Here is a 19,580-nt window from a genome sequence, read left to right on the forward strand (position 1 = left end):
ATTGACTGCACTTGGAGAAGGAAGTTGAACTGGATGACCTCTTGTGTTGCCCCTACTCTGAATCATTCTTGGAAGAATCACCTATGGCAGGGACCTAAGTATCTGAAATGATCAATACATTTTGTCTTATTTGGAAACTTGGTTCCTTATGCAAGTGGCATCTATTTCTAGTGCTGCTAAATAAAATAGCTGGCACATAGTGACTTACTGTTTTTGCGTATTTTTTATATTAAGCATTGGTTACTTGAAATCTACCTGTTAGTTAAGCAAGGTACATTTATTGAATAGCTCATTTCATCTAAGAAAAGAAGGAAAAATATTCTTTCTCAGTGGTGAAAAGGAAGTTTTACAACTTGATAGGGATCAGTATATCTAGTTTCTCCCTTCCCTTCGCCCATTATTCTGAACCTTGGAATAAAACAAAGCAATTTGTAGAGCATTTTTGTTTGAAGTTTCTGTGGAGAAATAAAGATACTGGAAAAGGAAACTAATCTTGGTTTCTCTGAGGCTGAATCATTTCCCTCTTTGCCCAGGCCTATGAAGAGAAGCTGTTATCCTGGATGCTGCATGTAGATATGTCCAAAATGGAGAAAGCTGTAGTCAAAGTCACTCTGCAGAAGTTACATACTGGTATTCTCTCCTCATGGGGGGTTTAACCACGGTACCTTAACCCTTCTTGTACCTTTCGGCAAAACAGCAACTTTATTTCTTCCTTGTAGTCAAGATAATTTTGCTGAATAGTCAGGTATGTTTCTGCTTTTGCTTTAAAGCAATCTGCAGTGGCTAGTAACAGGCTTCTTTGTAATAATTTCTGTGATTTAGAATAAGTTTTCATCTCAACTTTTAGTCTTTTCCTTTGATTGTGGCATCTGTATATATTCTTGTAAATGTTTGCATTAGTATCCCAGATTTTTTCATCCTCTCTCCAGTTAAACATGCATGCAGAGGTATAAGTGTATGTAGGCTGTCTCCCTGTCACATGTTTGTACATGTTTCTGGTTTGGAAATGGATTTGCTTTTACGTCTCTTATCAAGGTGGTTCATACTAGCAGCAGGGTTTTCTTGGCAAACAGTGGCCACTGAGTGGTGTAGCTTAGTTCACTTCATAGTTTCACCTCTGACAAGTGAATGGCATTCACCTGAGCTTTTGCTGTATTGCCTTGGACAAGCAGAAGCTTCTTGACTAACTTAGCCACTTCAGTGATTCATGTCTTTTATTAGTTCCAGTCTAGAAGTTACTAGTAAGCAGTCTTGCTTGAGCTTGCTTGAGCTATAGATTTTATTGAATGTTATGTTGAACTAGGAGATAAATCAGTCAATTCTTCCATCTTACTACTTTCAGACTCACAGGCTCTTCTGCTTTATTTACCCCTAATATACAAAGAAGTCTCTCTAAAGTGAATCTTTATCAGAAGGACAAAGATCTGGAAGAATCTTGACTTTTGTACTACATTCAAGGTAAGACGCTAGAAATTGTTCATGATCAGATGACGAAAAGCATGAATACTGAGGCTTGCAAAATGATCCTGTTTCTGAGTTCTTGGCTACTTGCATATCATACTATTCCTACATAATCTTATGAATATCTATTAAATATTAAATACTTATGCATAAGTCTGTGGAAATACACTGATGATCAGAGGCATATAAGTTAGCTGTGGCTGTGTTGCTTAACTACAATAGTTAAGGAGGTAGCTACACGTATCTAATTTTTGCTACGCAAAGCTGTCTTTTGGGTAGCACAGGTGTTCCCACTTCCAAAACTCGTACACTAAATTGCATGATATAAAATGGGATGTCTTACTAAATTGGCTGTGTCTTAGTAACTCTTTTTGGATTACTTCAAGGTTTTGTGCTGAGCTTTTTGTAATTTCTCTCTGAATGCAGTATTGCAGCTCTTGAGTGACATTTCCAGTTAATTTCAAAATACCAGGAAATAACTGGCAGTCAAAGGGCAGGTTTGCTGCATTTTAGAAGGAATGGTAGATGCATTTCTTTCAAAAAAGCCATAACTTCAGGCGCTATACCATTGCCATCTGTGTGCAAGTTAGAGAACTGATCAAATGGTAGGAGCCATTGACATCATTCAGTAGAGTGATTCCACTGCCTTCAGCTTCCATGCACAGTTTTCCAACATACTGAATGATGTTTGTTGTGTCGTTCCCACACTACCCCTAGGGAAGGGTGGAGGATGTAACAAGAAGTAGGGGGATAAAGCCTGTAGTAGACAAAGTGGAATTCCGTCCAATGAGACCAGTTGTAGGGGGAATGTTGATGGACTGTTCTGTTGACTGGACTAACATCAAGTTCATGACAGTCAAAGGGCGGATCTCAAAGTGGTTCAGCAGAATGGAGGGGCACATAGCTATCCCTTGCAGAGATGGTGGTGTAAGAAGGGGAATACACAGCCACAGTATCCAGCCACAGGGCAGATGGCGGAGACATTCACATGGAGTCACAGAAAAGGCGGTAGGAGATGTTCTGGGGACTGAAAAGTACAAGAAAGTCTTAATGTAGGCAGCTGGTTGCTAGCTCTTCAATTTTTGGGGGATGGAGACCTGCTGAACTTGGCACTCATTCTGAATTCAGCACCTATTTGAAGGTTCAGTTCAGTAGTCTTTTCTATTCATGTACCTATTTCTAATTTGTTGTGACTGTGTGGTTCTGTTTTTTATATAGTAGGTTTTACTTGAATTATCTGTGTAATCCTCAAGCTGAATGCCTACTTTTCTTTTTAAACTGCTAAATTAATTAGATTCTTGCAGCTGTCATTCTGCAAAAGCCTGAATACTTGAGTATTCCTTTGTGAGCTTTGTTTTTTTTTTATGGATTCCTAGCTTAATCCAGGCAGCTTGTTAAACCTAGTATAGAATACATGCAAGTTAAGATTTACATGTAGTAAAGTGTTAAGATGGAGGTGTGAGCTTTCGAAGATAGAAATTACTTTTAAATACTTTGATGTGTTGCCTCTATAACTGGGATGACAGAGTAGGGTGTCTGCCCCCTTGCTACAGTTAATGTTTTCTCTCATGCACCTTTGTGCTAAGATGTTCCCATCACCAATCAGTTTAACAAGGGCATGTCTTGCAGCCAACAGTGTACAGGAGCAGTAACCTTTGGTGCAGCTGGTGATGGTGTCTTAATCCGTGTTATCCAAATTCGCCTTCAGCTGATGTCTGACCTGGTGAATAGCATAAAATGAACATTGAATTATTAACATGCTTGCTTTCTGGAATCCTTTTTGCTGTGAAGTCCATGTAAGCTTACTATTACTGTATTGACTGCCTACAGTGCCCTTTAAGTACTCTCTCCAATATTGATTTCTTGAAAATTGGCATGGTCTTTTCTGCATGTTAGTTTTAACACTCTTGTTGATGATATTGCTCTTTGAATTGCCTTCTGTAGATATGGTTTGAGATCTGTTGTGATACTTGACTGGTGGCAAAATTAAAACAGATTTTACTCAATAGATTTATTTGAATCTTCAACATTAAACCATATATAGCAAATCAGGAGAGTTTAAACAGTATTGATTATAAGTGAGTCAAACTTATTTGTTGTGAAACTGAAGTTGCAGTACTAATTGGACACAAGCTTGTAAGTTGCCAAATGGCTTCTTCTTGCCAGGAACTACTCTGTTTAGATAAGTGAAGCAGTTCAGATAGCCTCAGTGCAGACACCTGAAAAAGATTCCATGTGTCCAGGCAACAATAACGGAGGCTGCTGCCAGAAAGAAGGTAATGGAAAATTGCTTCAGTCTGCAGTTCCTAAAGATAGTAATTTTTTTAAGACTTCAGAATTTTACTGAAAAAGTTTCTCTAGCCTGATAGAAAAGTAGAGCATGTTATGAAAGTGCACAGGGCAGTACTGTGTTCTCTGAAGTAGTCTGACAAGTAATCTGTGATCTGAAACCTAAGTTCTATAACATACTCTGGATTGAATAGTATGTATATTGATTCTGTTACAGTACAGCAGTGTATCATTACATACCATGTAGAAGCAGCTGCTTCTCTTAAGCATTTATTTATAGCTGCCTTAAAATGTTTTGAGATATGCTTTATTTGAAATCAACCAATTCAGTTCAATTGTCTTGATTTAGGAAGATTATAAATTTGTGTTAGTATTAAGGAAGAGACTTTCTAAGCAAATAGACCCACTCAAAATTGCTAAGATGTCTTTACATTTCTAAGTGTGGATTCTCTTCATACTACTACAGTGCTGTTACTGAAGTGACTTTGCTAATAGGTAGAAAAATACTAACATTGAAGAGACTAAGGAAAAAAATGTTCAAAAACTGTAACTGAGATATAAAAATAACTATGTATTTTAACAAGTCTTGTTTGGAGGCTTCAGTTCCTGAATTATTCAAATTAGGTATTTTTAAATATTTTGTGTATGTAGACTCTTAGTTAACAGATGCTTGAATTATCTCTTTCCAAGGTGTGTGCTTTGTAGTAAATATTGAAAGGCCTATAACGTAGTAAGTGTTAATATTTGGCAGCTTGGAGTACTGGTGTTTCTGTGTTGCTGACCTGAATGTGCTGGTGATGTTATTGTGTTGAATGACCTTATTTTGCATTTAACTCCTTTTGTGCTTAAACCTGCAAAGTAGTAACACAGCTAAAAAACCACATAATTAGATCCAAGAGTTAAAGTAGCATGGTAGAGAATTTATGCCTTTACTAACTGTCTGCATAGGATCAGCAGTAATGTCCAAAGTTTTTTTAATCTGTTCATTTATATGTGTAGACTTACCCTTAGAAGATGAGGGAGGAATAAGAACCTTGCAGTCTTGAAAAAAGGGGAAGCCCTTCTCCTTGTTACCAGTATCATATATAAAGAAATAGAAAAATAATTTTTCCTATCCCTTATAAATTTGATACAGCTTGATTTACATCTTTGTCAAACATCAATGTTAGAGAATTCTTGCTGTACTTTCTGTAACTGGTGATCACTGAAATAATGTAATTTTCATCTTTTTGCTTGTTTCTCACTCCACATTAGAGATTAACTTCCTCATAAATTTTGGATATTGTGGTGCCACTTAAGATTGTATGTTTTATACATTTAAGGTAGGGAAAATGTGATTAGTTAACATGCATGGCTTAATTACTCTGATAGGAAAAACGATATGCTGTTGTATCTTTGAGAAGCCTTTGCGGGGTATTTGCTCTAAATATAGGTTCTATAGAGAATGATGTGTTGCAGAAACTGGTTTTAAGCTTGATTTTTTTTTTTTTTTTTTAGGACCAGCAAAAATATAGGATGTCATATTGAAGATAAAAAAAACCTCCTTATTGGCTTCAATGGTAGTAGCCAGACTTCATTCAAAAGCTAACTTGATCTAACTGCATTGCTACTCACTAGATGCTAGGGTGAGATTCTCCACTCAGATAAAATTACCTTTTGTGAACTCTTAACTTTTAGCTGGCTTAAAAATCACTGAAGACTGTTCGAAAAAGAACTAGTCAAGATAACTCTCTGCAGAGAATCTGGTCTTCCTACAAGAGACTCACAATTATATCAATCCTTTGAAAATTATCAAACTTCTTTACTGTATCTTACAGCTAGAGCATCTTAACTTTTGGAGCTCCGTCACCTTTGCTGTCTTAACAATAGAAGTAGACAATTGTCAGTTTTCTTACCTCTTTATCTTACAATGTTTTGAAGTCTGTAACAATGGGGTTTCTTTGTCCAAATGAACATCCTTGCTACAGAGTTAACCAGTCTAAAACCTGATGCTTTCTCTGATTTTCTTGACAACTGCTTCTGTGAGAGTTCTTTATGGTCTTAGACTCGAGAAATTTTCTTGGAAGGCCTGAGGAAGAAAGGGCTAAGCCCTTTCTACTGCATAATAAACAGGAAGTTTTTATTTGCAAGATTACTTCTGAATCATCAATTGCTAAAACCTTTCTCTTCTGGGGAAAGGAATGACAAACTCTGGATGCTCTTTGGTACTGCTATAGTAGCTAGAGTGGATGAGACAGTCCACTTCTATGTGAAGTGATGTGTGGTTTTGGAACATGCCGTTTTGGCCTAGGATACTTTAGATGTGCCCTGTAAAGTTACTACTTGACAGGTGTGGCGGATTCCTTCTCAGAACATTTAACCAGTGATCAGGTTGTGATTTCTGTTTGTTTTAAGCAAATGAATATTTATAAAAACCTAATCCATCTGTAGTGACTGTATTTTTAAACATTGATTTGAAGGCCAGATGTTCAGAGAGGCGACAAATGGACAGGTGGTTGAAAATTGACTCATTAGTTGCTACCTGGGTATTCTGTCTAGTAAGCTGATGATAAACTTATCTCATCGGGAAACATCATAGCAATGTGCTCAAAAAATAAGCACTTCAGTAGTAGTAAACATGATCTTATGCCCATGTAAATCACTCTGGTGTGTCAGCTGGAATTTTGAATCCCTGTCAGGAAGATGGATGTTTGTGAACTCTGCATTAAGAAAAATGAAACATGCCTTTTTTTTTTTTTCATTAAGAAAAAAAATAAACAGCCATACATAGTATGAACACATCTTTCTCAATTTGCAACTCCTGTATTGCTGTGGAAGGCATAATGCATATCTAGAACTTGACTTACACTGTAGCCATAATGTGTTAAGATATTGATAAAGCTAGTTAGAGACTTTTGGAAGCTCTTCTTTAGAAAGTCCTAGCAGCCCCAATAAACTTCTGTGGGTTTTTTTTGTTGTTTTGTTTAATGCAGCAGTCCTCCACTTACAATCCTGTGTAGCTTTAATTGAGATTTTTTGTTAAAGAATGCTAACTTAGAAATGCAATAAATTTTAACTCTTGAAAATACTCTCTTCTTCTTAGTTCAGCTGAAGATTGGGTAACTCATGGGGTTCTGTACTTGGGTATTTTTACTGAACCATGTTAGGTGGTCTTTCTCTTCAGCATTCCTGAAACTGGATGTTTGAGAAGCTGTTCAGCATAACTGATTGAGAGATTATTCCGTATTTCTGTTCTTGAGTTACGCTCAGCATGACTGTGATCTGTTACAGAAGAGAGGAAGCAGTAGGTGTTTGCCAGCAGTCTCCTAGTTAGGTAAATGTAGATTGCATATGTGCATTCTGAATTCTAGTAAGGCTGGCTTTTGGTGTTCCTTTATCTTCTGCTTGTGTAATTCAACAGAGTTTGAGTTATTCATCAGCTAGATGAGCAGTCTGTGCTCCCGGCATTCACTTGTACCGGGAGTGCCGTGATCACTTGTACCTGGCATTGAATCGTGGCATTCACTTGTACCAGCGTAGCGTATCTGTGTGGCTGAGCCACAGACATTAGCATGGAAACAGAACGAGTTGCTGAGAGTCAATACTGCTTAGGCTACAGCTGCTGCCGAGACATCTGCATGGCCATAATATGAATCTACTGATCTAAAACTTACGTAAAAGAGAATCAGAATAGAGGAATTAAAGAAGTGCCTTACACATGTGTATTAAAGATAGGGAAAAAAAATGTCCAGAATAGCTTATGTACTGCTTTCTAGATGTGTCAAAAGTCAGCTTGCCAATCCTGTAGTCCGTTTGTGAAGTGATATCTAGAAGTAAGGAAGAATGCTAAGTCCATACGATTTTCAAGTTTTTAGACTAACGTAAAATACTAGTGTAGTAATGTGTTCCTGCTGGAAATTCAGCTTTGAATAGTTCAAATTACTAACTGGCAATGAATGTTTGAACTGCAAATTTCGAACTGCTGAACTAAATTTTCACCAGAACCCCACTTAAATTTACTTCATGGCATTTAACTTCTTAAGAAACCCTGGTTTTGCTTCTAAAATGTGGTGGAAAGATATTGCTGTACTTTTTACAAAGCTGTAATATTAGTTCAATTGCTTCAAAAAGGATAAAATACTTATATTGCTTCATAAAGTTTGTAGTTTCAAACTTTTGCTCATTCTCCTTCCTTTGACTGTTGTAATAATGAACATTTTAATGCAGCTTCCACATTTGAAGAAGGGGAGTGCGGGGGAAGCCGCACCAACAAAAACGCAAGTCAAGGCTTTTCCCAATCTTGGTTGATTCACAGTGTTTCTGTACAGAACCAAGAAACGTTCAGCAAATGGAGACAGAATTTGTTATCCTATATGTAGACTAAGGAAGAGCTACTCTGTGAACTCACAGCACAGCTAGTGCACTCCCTAAGTATGGTCTCTTATGTTCCTGAAAAAAACAAGCAGCCTAATGAATGCCTCTTTTAGGAGAGGGATATTACCTTATGATTACCATGTGTTGGGGATATGCAATTCAGAAGTTGCAGTATAATAGCTGACTTTTGGTAAGCTTAGTGTTGCATTTTTCTTCTACCTCATGGTATCTTCTGCAAAATATTTTACTTTCTTCTGCATGAGCCAGTTTACAGTTCTGGTGGGGACGATATTGGCAGTAGTGGTATTGTGATGTCATAAGGACAGTTAGGGCACATTAGATTAGAGCTCGTTTTGTTGATGTTCAGAGAGTGGATTGCTTGGTTTGTTCACTTGCAATGATTTGGTTATCCATAAAAGGTTGTATCTAACTGGTTTTGGAGCAGAATAAAACCAGTGTTTTTCCACATCCAGACTCTCTGATCAGAGTCTGGAAACTTGCAGAGGGTTGGATCTTCTGGGTTTTGTTTATTTTAAACATTAGGATTCAGCTTGAGGTTCATTAGTGTTTTGCCACCTGGGTTATTAAGTATATTTTTAACTATCAGGAAGACCGGCAATTGATACCTAAATAAGTGGTGTAAAATAGCATGGTAGGATTCTTCAAATGTCTGTAGACTGCTGCGTTTTTTATTTTAACATCCTTTTTTTGAATATTGTGTTTAGTTCTTCAGCAGTGATTCACTTATGATGGCTTTGGTTGCTTAGTCTTTCCCTTCTGAAGAAAGTACTGTACATGTGATGAAATTCAAATTCTTAATTAGCGAAGGAATATTCAAGTTGTGCTTAATTAAAAACTATTCTACTATAGGGTGCTGGTGTCTTAGCAGCAAGAATTATGGAAGTTTACTGAACTAACTTAGTCTTGCTCAAATATTCAGTGTTTACATGCTCCAAAGATCTAAGGAGCCCAAATAAAATGCTTAATGCGTCTTGTAATTTTGTTAAGCCTTTAATAGGAATTATTGAGCTTTATTCTCGTTACATAATTTATAATTAGCAATCTGGATAAGACCATTTCCTTTGTCTATGTGAGCATTTCCTGCACACAGGGCTAGATATAGTAGTATGTTATCCCAAAGCTGTATGATGAATTTATCTGTCTTTTCATGTGGAAAAAAATTTTGTAGCTTATTTGGAGAAGTAAAGAGTCACTATGGTGCAGGAGCAAGTAGGAGTAGTGTCCCCTGTTTTTCCAATGTTTGGTGGTGGAGTATATATCTTAAAATGTTTTTGTGGTTTGGGACACTGAATACGGCATTTCTCACTTCTGAGAACTCATGTAGATGGAATTTGTGTAAGTAGGAACATATTCTGAGCTAAGATGCTCTTAGCCCAGAATACCTATCTTTGGATCTGCCCTACTGTAAGCAACCTGTCTCCAGGCCAAAAATCACCCTTGTCTAATGAATGCTCCCACATCCTCTGTAGAGTTGAAAAATTTGGGAGGGGTCAAGCCTCTTACTTCTGGCAAGTATAATGCCTGTCTTCTGATACGCTTTTGTGCGTCAGCCACTTCTAAAGGCTGCTGGAGTACCATTAGAACTGAGGCTCTTGAGCACTTCTACATGCATACTTCTACATCCTGTACCATCCGAGTTAAGGGGATGTTCTGGTGGTGGGGGACAGTGCTTTGAAGGGAGTTGCATTCTGGTCACACAATCTGCATTTATGCCCTAGTCACTGGTGTGTTTAAGATGAGAGAATGAAGCTACTTTGTGCAATTTTGTGAATCTACACTGCTTGTTTGTTGTTTTTGTTTGTGGTGGTGTGTTTTTTGTTTTTGTTTTTTTTCCCCTGAAGTTGTGGAAACAACTATTTTACTGGTAAACTTTGTATCTGTTGGAAGGGCTTTTGCCATGTATTCCAATACAGTGATTTAGGATGTTTGCTGTCTAGGTCTTTCAAAGTACTTCTTCAGAATTCATTAATGATTTAGTGGATGCTGCTTAAGGTGTAGTTTCACGATATTCTGAGCAGACCTGAATTGGCACCAACTGCTGGTTCTGCATTTCTTGCACTGGCACTTGACTGATCCTGCATTTTCTAAGATGGTTCAGAGAGCTCCAGTGGCAGAAAATAACTTAATTTTTCTGGCTTAGTTTGATTCCTTGAACCATCCCTCCTGTTCTGGTGCCTAAGAAGAGAGTATTGGGGAAAATACAGGGTTTGCAGCAATGTAATGTTACTGAACCCCTACAACTCTTCTCCAAACAGTAGTAAAGTGTTCCTTCTTTGAGCTCTTTCTTCCTTTTGACACTTTTTGGTAGTTGAAAAACTCGGTAGTGTTTGGAGGAGGCAAGCCTTAATGAAATGCCATAGCTCTGTTCTTTAGTGAGTGGGTTGGAAGTCAAGGTCTCCCCTTTATCACTTGTTCAGCTTATCAGTGCTATAATCAGTATAAAATCATCAGTGTTAGAAAAAGTCTTTCTTCGTGCCTCAGAAAAGCTGGCTGTTACCCAGAATTCTTTCTGTGATAGTTCCTTCTAACAGTGAGCTGTCATGGTAACTTTTGCAAGATGGTTTGCAAGAAGGTTTATAAGATTAAATATGTAGTCTCTGATCCAGGAAAGGATTTGGGCGTTTGCATCCATTTGAAAATAATGGGTAGAAAGAACCGTAGATGCTTTTGTAGGTAACTAACAATTCAGATGTGTGTATCTGCCAGTTCTGCATTTTAAGCTGAATTTATGGTTAGTTTTATAGAAACTACTTTTAAAGAGACATAATTAGTCTTTTTTCAGAGGAGCTGAAATATTTTTGCAACTGAAGTTTATTGCTTTTGTTTTAAACTCTTGCACATTTTAACATCTAAGCAAGCAGAGTAAAGAGCTTAAAAATTATACATTTTGCACTTGGTGGGTTTAAGACTTATCAAACAGTCAAGGAGTGTATTATGTCATTTGAGCAAATGAATACAATTAAGCAAATAGCACTGTTATGTTAGTAGGCATGCAAAAGCTATTCCTTCTGTTAACTGAATTTAGGGACTTTAATGCCAGGTAATAGATGAGTTAAGTGCTAGTCTGTGCTGTGAAGAAAATAGGGAGGGAGGATGATTGTTTAGAGAATGTACTGAAAGGTCTTTTGACATCCAGGTGTAGCTTTAGTTCAAGGACTTCTATTTAGGAAAAACTTGTATTCGTGAAAAGTTGATGTACAAATCTGGTGTGAACCGTCTGGAATAGCTAACTGCTTTCTTTGTTTCTTTCTAGGAAATTCCAAAATAAAGCAGATGTTGTGTCCTGTACTGTTATCTCGAGGTTTTGCAAGTCATTCTGTTATTGGCAGCAGGAATGTAAACTAATTCTTTCAGCACTGAACTAGAACCTTGACGAGGTTACAGTTACAGGTAAGAACAAATTCTGCCGCTTGGAAATTTATGGGAAAGTATAATTGCTTTTACTTTGATTTTACTTGCAATTTGTAATTTTAAGAGAAATTTCAGAACATAGTGGGTAAAAGGATGTATTTTTTCTTCTTTAAATGCGTTTGAATTTTGCTTAATTTTGTTTTTGGTAGGGAGAAAATAGAACTTGATAGAACTTTGATAGGGAGAAAATAGAGAAGATTTTGTAGAAGCTGTTTTTGGAAACAAAAGACTGTACAGTGTCAGTAAAAGCCAAGAAGAATTTTGCCACCATGTGTTGAGATCAGCTTACTGTCTAGGTGTGTGGCTTTTTTCTCCAAGGGCTGTATTTCCTTCAATGCACTAATAGCAGTGCTGCTTAAGTTACCTTTTTTAATCAGTTACAGAAAATCTCTAAGTTATTGTTATAAGTCCACTGTGGCTTCAACTTTTGAGTGACTTTTTCAAAGGGAAAGATTGATGTCTTCTTCCAGGTCAGTGAAAATGTTTTGGCTGCTGGTTTTCTATCAGAACTTTATCAGACAGTGATGGAAATAACTTGTCCCACTACTTAGTCACTGTCTTCTCAACTTGTGTGTAGGGAAGTAAATCAATATTATTTTACTCGGAGTTCTAAGAAAAACTAATTCATTGCTACAAAGCTACATGAATAAAAAACCCCACACCACCACACCTGTCATAGAGATTGCATGTTTTGGTTTGTAAGTTCCTGAATAATTTATTTCTGGTTTTAAACAGGTAGTATGTGTTTTGAAGACTATCCATGAAATAGTTTTATTGCATACCCTGAATCTGGAAGATTATGGTCAAATTAAGGCCTTTCAGACTTGATTTCATGTTTTAGTATCTTTGACAGGAAGAGTTGCTTGCTTTAGGCTTTGTTTGTAAATAGTGCGAAGACAAGAATCTAGACTGTTGATATCAAGCAGTCTACTATGTCTTACTCTGAAGCTGGATGATACATACATAGGTCCATGACAGGTTTGTGCTGAGGAGGTGGCATTAATTGTTTTGCTGTTACACTGGAAGAAACGATTAAATGTGTTTGTGTTTTGAAGTGGTGGTGGTGTTTGGTGTGTTGGGTTTTTTTTGTTATGGTTGTCTTGACTGAATGTTTGTATTTAATTTGAGTGAGGCACAATTCTTAGTCTGTACAAGTTGTAGACTAACGATGTTGGAATGGAGTTCTAGCACTCATGCAGCCCAACCCTTGTGTCTGACTTCCTCAGATTTGTGTGTGAATCAACAAGTTACCCCTCAATAATGTAAATAAATGGTTTAATGGTTTACTGTGGTTCTGCAGACCTGCTGCAGAACACTTCATCTGGTCTTTCTGACCTGTTTAGGAGTAATTTATTGATGGTATGAATTGGTGATTCACTGCTGCCCTACTCTCACAAAAATGTCTCTGAAGCTTTTAGTAAACAAACATTGAAAAAGGTAAGAAGTTGTCTTAAGTGCCTACATTTTGAATGAGGGAGAACTAATTTTTAATGACATATTACTTCATGTTATTGAGAAAAATTCTTCAGTTTTAATACCAGTAGCGTATGGCTAAACATGTGTTCTCTTTCTACAAAGTCTTAGGTACTATTTCTTTAATAAAATTCAGACTGGTGGTGGTTAGATTAATGATTGAAAAGGAGCAAACTAAATTTAACTCAGAGAGAGTCAAATAAATAGTTCTGCATAGAAATAATAAGAAACTATGTTAGAGAAGGATCACTTTTCTACTGGATCGATGCTTTGTCATATACAGGTGCCACACGTGCATCTGTTTTGAACAGCCCAGTTAAGAAGTGAGAGCATTCTTATTTGCTAGAGGAAATATGAGCGGATAGAGGCAAAGGAATTTCACTTAGTGTAATGGGATATAAATTTTATAATGGTGTGGATAGTGGGGTTAAATAAGAGCACAGTCTAGGCTTCTGGGTGGTATAATAAAGCCACACCTAGTTACAGAGTTTGAGTTAAGGACAAAATGCAACTTCAGTGTTAATAGGCCTGAACAGATAATTTAACCAAGTTGGCCCATTTCACGTAGGTGCCAGTGCACCAAGCTTCTGCTTCAAGAAGATGGTACAAGAGCATGAATACTGGCTTATGTAGAGCTATCTTGGCTCTTACAGCCTTTAACCTTTGTCCTGTTCCTGTGGAGGTGCTAGAAGCAATAGTCTGCTTTGAGCTGTCTGGGCCCAGTGTTGTTGTACTTGATGAACCAGCCTGGGTATTTACTTATCTTGCGTATAACTTTTTGTATGGTTAATCTGTAACTCAGATAAACTGTTGGCAGATAATAAAGGGGATTGGATTTCCCAGACTTAGTAGTGATTGGAGGAAATCTTGGTAAAGAAAAACTGAAGTTACCTGAAAAACTAAGATGGGTGACACTGATGCAGAGATTGACTTCCATAGTGTATTTCTTATTGAGAATGAGTCTGCATTCTTCCTCTTCAGTACGTCCCTAGCTATGGTGCCAAAGTGAACTAAGGGCTGCTTGCACTCAGAAGGCACATTGGCAAGCAGAGAATTGTATAGCTAACTAAGAAGAATGCTGCATACTTTTTTCTTAAGCTTTTATTTGGCCACAAAATGCTATGAAGTTGACTTCTGCAGCTTACCTAAGGGTGACACTGCATATTAAGGGCTTGATGGCTGTAAAAATGCATCAACCTGGGCAGTGATTGGCTTTGTACTATATACTGTGATTGCTGTGTTTTTTGTGGCGTTCATCTTGAATATCTGGTATATGATCTCTAACTTTTCACCTATCAAACTGCATTCTAGAAAAATAAGAAGCCAAAGCATAGAAGTGTGCACTTGTCCATGAGAGACTGATGGGTGCCATATGAGCTGAACTCTGGCAGACCTACAGTTACCTAGCTTCATCCATGTTTTAATGAGGCACAGGAAAGTAGAATATGAAATGAACCTTTGAAAAAAACACAAGCATATATGTTTTTCTGGTGTTAATATAGCTAAAAATGTTATAAATTTTAACCTTGTGCTCCTTTCCATTCTTTCCTGCTGTCTTCCCTATTGAAAGTTACTGCCTCCCTTGAATTTGCTGTCTAAGCTGCTGACTTCCAAACCCACTGCAGTCAAAGTCATAAAGTTTCAAAATACTGAAGCTAACTTTGCACTTCTGCAGTGAAACAGCTCAAAGAGTAAGGGCAAAAACGATATCAGCCAGCAGTTCTGAAAGAAAAGAAATTGCTAGCACAATTTAGTAGCTGAAGAAGAACAGAAGTGATAATGTTTTTAGGTATTGCTACTCACATTGAAAATAGATGTGAATCCACAGTTTTAAATTACGCCTGTGATTGTTTTGTATCTCCAGGCCATTTTAAAGTAGCAGAAACACATTCTTAAGTCTTCATCTCCTTTTGAACTTAGTAGCTTAAAAATAGAGTGTGTGTGGGGGGGTGTGTGTTGTGTGTTTTGCTTTTGTTTCTTTTCCCTCAATTGCTGTAACAGTAGAGATGCAGAAATAAATTTCCAATAGCTGTAGCTCATGTAGGCATGTATTCTACTTGCAATGGGGATAACGTGCAAAATGGTTGAAATTCCTGGTTTGAAAATCTGTTGGGCTACTTTAGTGTCATCCTGGCAGGAGAAGTTTTTGGTAGCATGATAAAGGTTTATATGAATAGTTAATTTGTGTATGTCAGAATTTTTGGTCACCTGAGATCCTTCCTGATGCTGACTCCCATGGCCACAGACTTTAAAAACAAACAACAAATCTCTCTAAACAAATAAACTCCGCAGTGAGTGGACATGAATGGCAATTGCTGTCCTTTTATGTAGTTCTTTTTAAAGTGAAAATAAAATATTTAGATCTCATTCTTAGATTCATTGTGGCTACATATTTAGAGTAGCAACATATAGAGCATATTTAGAAGCCAAGCTTCAAGTAGTGGTTTTTCTCAGAAATTGAGTAAAAAATTGAATAACTATTTGTCTAATGTGAATCTGTGCAGTCCTGGTATTTTTATTGTCCATAAGTCAAAAGTGACATCAAGTTTTCTGGGGTCAAAAAACCTCAACTTTAAAGCTGGTTTCACTTATCAAATGAACTTACATTTAGTATATATATACTACAAATATATAGCATAATGTAACTATGGTTATATGATTACAGTATATTTTAAGTAAACACAAGAGTACTGAAAGATTATTTGCAATATTCTGTCACTGTTTCTTCTGTAAGTTGAAGGGTGTAGGGAACCTTAATGAATGTCAAAACTATCTACAGTGTAGAGTGTGTGCACATAAATACACACGAGAGAGTGCAAGATGGAAACAGATGAGCTTTCTGCCAAGGCCAAATTTGAATTTTTTACTTAAACCAGACAATTTCTTTCTTTCTGTGCTTTCAATAAGTTTTGAAGTTGTTTGTCAAGGATATTTTGATTATTTGTTACATCTTCAGTGTCTAGTGCAGCATTTTCTCTGTTAAAGCATCATGCTTTTTTTATAGCAGGAGCACATGTGCTTTGTAACAGGAAACTTTGGCACTGCTTCTTTTCCACAGCACTGGCTTATTAAAAATGACTGGCCTGTAGAGTGAATCCTTCTGAGGAAGAGACATTTTACAGTACACTTTTATGACCTAAGCCCAAAAGATTGATGTTGGACCATTTTCATTATACAAAAATGTTACTGCCTTTGACTCTGTTGGCCATCAAGGTATTAATCTAGTTCTGATGATCTCATTGAAATGGATGTGATGTGAAAATTATTTTATAGTATCTACAAACATTTTTATTATGGCTTTTAGACCTTTATAATCTAATTACTTATTGGTCGTCTTCATGACAACCAGCGAACAAGTATCTCTTCTTATTCAGTATAAATATATACCGAAAGGAGCATGCTTTTCGTTTAAAGTAGCTGCATGTATGTATTTCTGATGTAGTAGAAAATCATGGATATCTGTAACTGAGCAAGAACTGTTTGCCATTTTATAAGTACATCTTCGGAGAAAATCAGTGAGTGTGTTGTGTTTTGTTTTTTATTTTTTTCTTTTATACAGAAATTAAAACTTACGCATGGATCTGATTTTAAGACCCTTAACTATATGGCTCGTCTTCACTGTGTAGCTGTGGGTAAAAGGATACTGATAATGAATTTTACTTGTGTGTCAGAGAACATGGCTTTGGTCTTTGTACTTCCATACCTCAAAAGGGCAGATGTCTTTGGTTCCCTGAGCCTGAATTATTGCTTATGGTCCCTGTATATGAGTTAAGGACCTCATGTAGACTTTGTAGGAAACATCAGAGCAGAATGTCTGTTAGGACTTCACCAAAGTACACCTTGGGTTAGGTTTTTGTGCTGGGAAGAAGAGGTCAGCTTTTGTTAGAGACTCAGCCTTGAACTCCCTTGGAAATGGTTTAGCTGTTGATTTAAAACCAGAGATAAAGAGTGTACAGTAGAGTAGTAGTTAGAGCTGCTGCTTTAGCAGATTCAGTTTCTTCCATTGCCACAGAAGGGGGAGAGGCCAGTTTTTTCCTTAAGAGGCCTTCCAGAAGTCTTTGAGCCTTGGCAATTATTGGCTCTTACCAGCTGATTGATTATTTAATTTTTTTAGAATTTGTTTCATTTTTCCCTACAAAGATCTCTACAAAGGTGTTTGGGGCTTAATGTCCTAAATCCCTCAAATGTTGAGAGGTTTTGACTGTAGAAAGGAGAAAGCATAATGAAGTCCTCATTAACAACTTGAGCAGTGGAAGACTATTCAGTCTTGGCATGTTTGATACCATGCTGGGGGGAGCAGTCAATAAGCCAAAGGGTAGGCCTTAACAATAGATGAAAAGATCTTGACAGATTGGACAAATGGTCTCATGGTACACTCAGGAAGTTTAATCAAGTCATGTACCTGAAATAGAGTAGCCTTGTACTTCAGGACGAGTGAAGGCTATCTAGGAATAGACTTTGCAGAACAAGAACTGGGGGGTCCTGGTAGACAACCAGGACAACTGACTTGAATATTAGGGAGCAGTGTGTCTGTAGATGTAAGTTTGGACCACATTAGGATTTATCCAGCATGTTGGCAGAAGTGATTATTTCCCTCTATTTGTAACTGGTGAGACTGCATCTGGAATACAGTGTGGGGTGTTGAGCCCCTGGTATGAGAAGAGACATAATGGAGCAAGTTGAGCAGAAGAGGCTGGAGCATGTGATGAAGTAAGAACTGAGTTTCCTGAGCCTGGAGGAGAGCAGGGTCAAGGGGTGGATTAAGTTGCTGTCTTCCAACTATATAATGGGAGAGGTGAGAAGGCAAAGCTATGCTCTTCCCAGATGTGAAAAACTTAAGAGGCAAAGGACACAAGCTGCACTGTTGGGAGTCATGTTTTTGTTATGAACATAGTCAAACATTACCTGATTGCTCACTGGCTATGGAATTTCCATCCTTGGAGATGTTAAACACTTGACAAGAATCTGAACATCTTGAGCCATCTTTGGTATTGGATATCCTATGGCTTGAACTTTGAGCAGGCTTTTGGACTAGATAAGCTTCAGAGGTCTCTTCCAACATGAATCATTCTATGATTCTGTAATTCATGAATTCTGACCTGATTTAAGTGTTATCTGGGGGCTTCTGTCAAAACTGAATTGCGTCTAGCCTAGTGTGCTTAAAGTAATAGAGAGAAACACCAGGTCAGACCTATGATAGGCTTTGCCTTCTGTAGGATTTTTGCAGATCAGTTTGGTTGAGTGCTATTTTTAGGTGCTCAAGTCTGTTAACTGATCTAGCCTGAGGTGTTAGAAGAGGGACAAAACTAGATGTAAGTACCAGAGTACTGCTTTTCCAGTGGAAACTATTTTCTTTTTGTAACATTTCATTTGATAGAAAGCATGTAGTATTTTGTTTGTTGTGTTTTTTTGGATTGTGTGAGTTTTGTTTTGTTTTTAAAGCTGCTTTGCTAAAAAAGTCAAGTTTGATATGATACCATAAATTTTATTAAAATATCTGATTTACTTAACTAATGTATACATAGGTGAATACACCATTGAATTGACTGATAGAGGTATTTGTGTGTAACACCTGTTAGTAATATTCTCTACTCACTTGTATGACATGTCATTTGCTTGTTACTTTCTGTAACTTACTTGCATTTTTAAAACTACATATTTAACAGAATGGGTTCTTTTAAAGTCTTTTTGTGCCTTATTGGTAATTTGGATTGAAAGCATGAGTTTCAGTGAGTCAGTGAAATCACTGTTTCTTTCTTCCCTGCTCACTGAAATGTTCTGACTATTTCAGTTGGTCTTGCTGCTGTATATAGTCTACATAATATACACAGTAATAAAAAATATTTCTGCTTCTGTGTTTGGTGTCTCTTATAGGACCAGTCATAAAAGGAATCCTAAACTCACTGTTTTCTTACTGATTGTGAGTCTCTGCATCCTTCATTAATGAGTTGTAATACTAAATAGGATATTTAGAATACCAAGAATATAATCTTGAACAGTATCATCTCTCTTCAGTTTCTCAGACAGTACTTTTTGTTTTATATATGTCTTAACACTACACTCAATAGTGAGCTCACAGGCTTTTGCTGTTAGTTAGTTTTTGATCTTTTTCCTCATTCGGTTGTATGATTTATTTCACGCTTGCGATTTTAAGAACGTAAGAACATACTTAACTCATACAAGGTCTGAAGTTTTGGAGGACTTACATCATTTTGGCAGCATTTCAGTCCTTGTTTACATTTTACTGGTAAGAATGTTTTTGTGTGCTCTGAAAATAGCTTTATATCTTGTGTACCTTGTGAATGAGCAGTCATCAGCTATTAAAATCCTTTCATGCATCTCCTTTACTGATGTTACTGAACTACGTAGAACTTGTTTGGCTCTTAACTGAGAACATCAGTCACTGACAATACTTGTTTTTGGTACAGTCTAGCACTGCCTTCCTTTGCTTTTATGAGACCATTTTACACTGATTCTTTTTGGGGTTTTTTTAAAAGCTAAATCAGATCATTCAAGAGACTGGGTTGTGAAAAGCATTTTGTGTATCTTAATAAGTAATAAATACCTCATTT

At 37.0% G+C, this 19,580-nt stretch overlaps 1 protein-coding gene across 5 annotated transcripts in view; it reads left to right on the top strand.

Annotated features, from left to right (window-relative positions):
* Nucleotides 1–19,580, top strand: part of PPM1B (protein phosphatase, Mg2+/Mn2+ dependent 1B) — a 60,175-nt gene that overhangs the window by 14,856 nt on the left and 25,739 nt on the right. For 2 of the 5 annotated variants that reach the window (XM_051613760.1, XM_051613757.1), the window contains exons 2-3: nt 1,343–1,458; nt 11,378–11,514. The gene's annotated coding sequence lies outside the window, so the exon portion shown is untranslated. Of the gene's footprint in view, nt 1–1,342; nt 1,459–5,271; nt 5,376–11,377; nt 11,515–19,580 lie in introns of those variants that run through there. The other 3 variants (XM_051613759.1, XM_051613756.1, XM_051613758.1) reach the window with 2 other exon arrangements.

Source organism: Apus apus, chromosome 3 (assembly GCF_020740795.1).
Source record: "Apus apus isolate bApuApu2 chromosome 3, bApuApu2.pri.cur, whole genome shotgun sequence".
NCBI lineage: Eukaryota > Metazoa > Chordata > Aves > Apodiformes > Apodidae > Apus > Apus apus.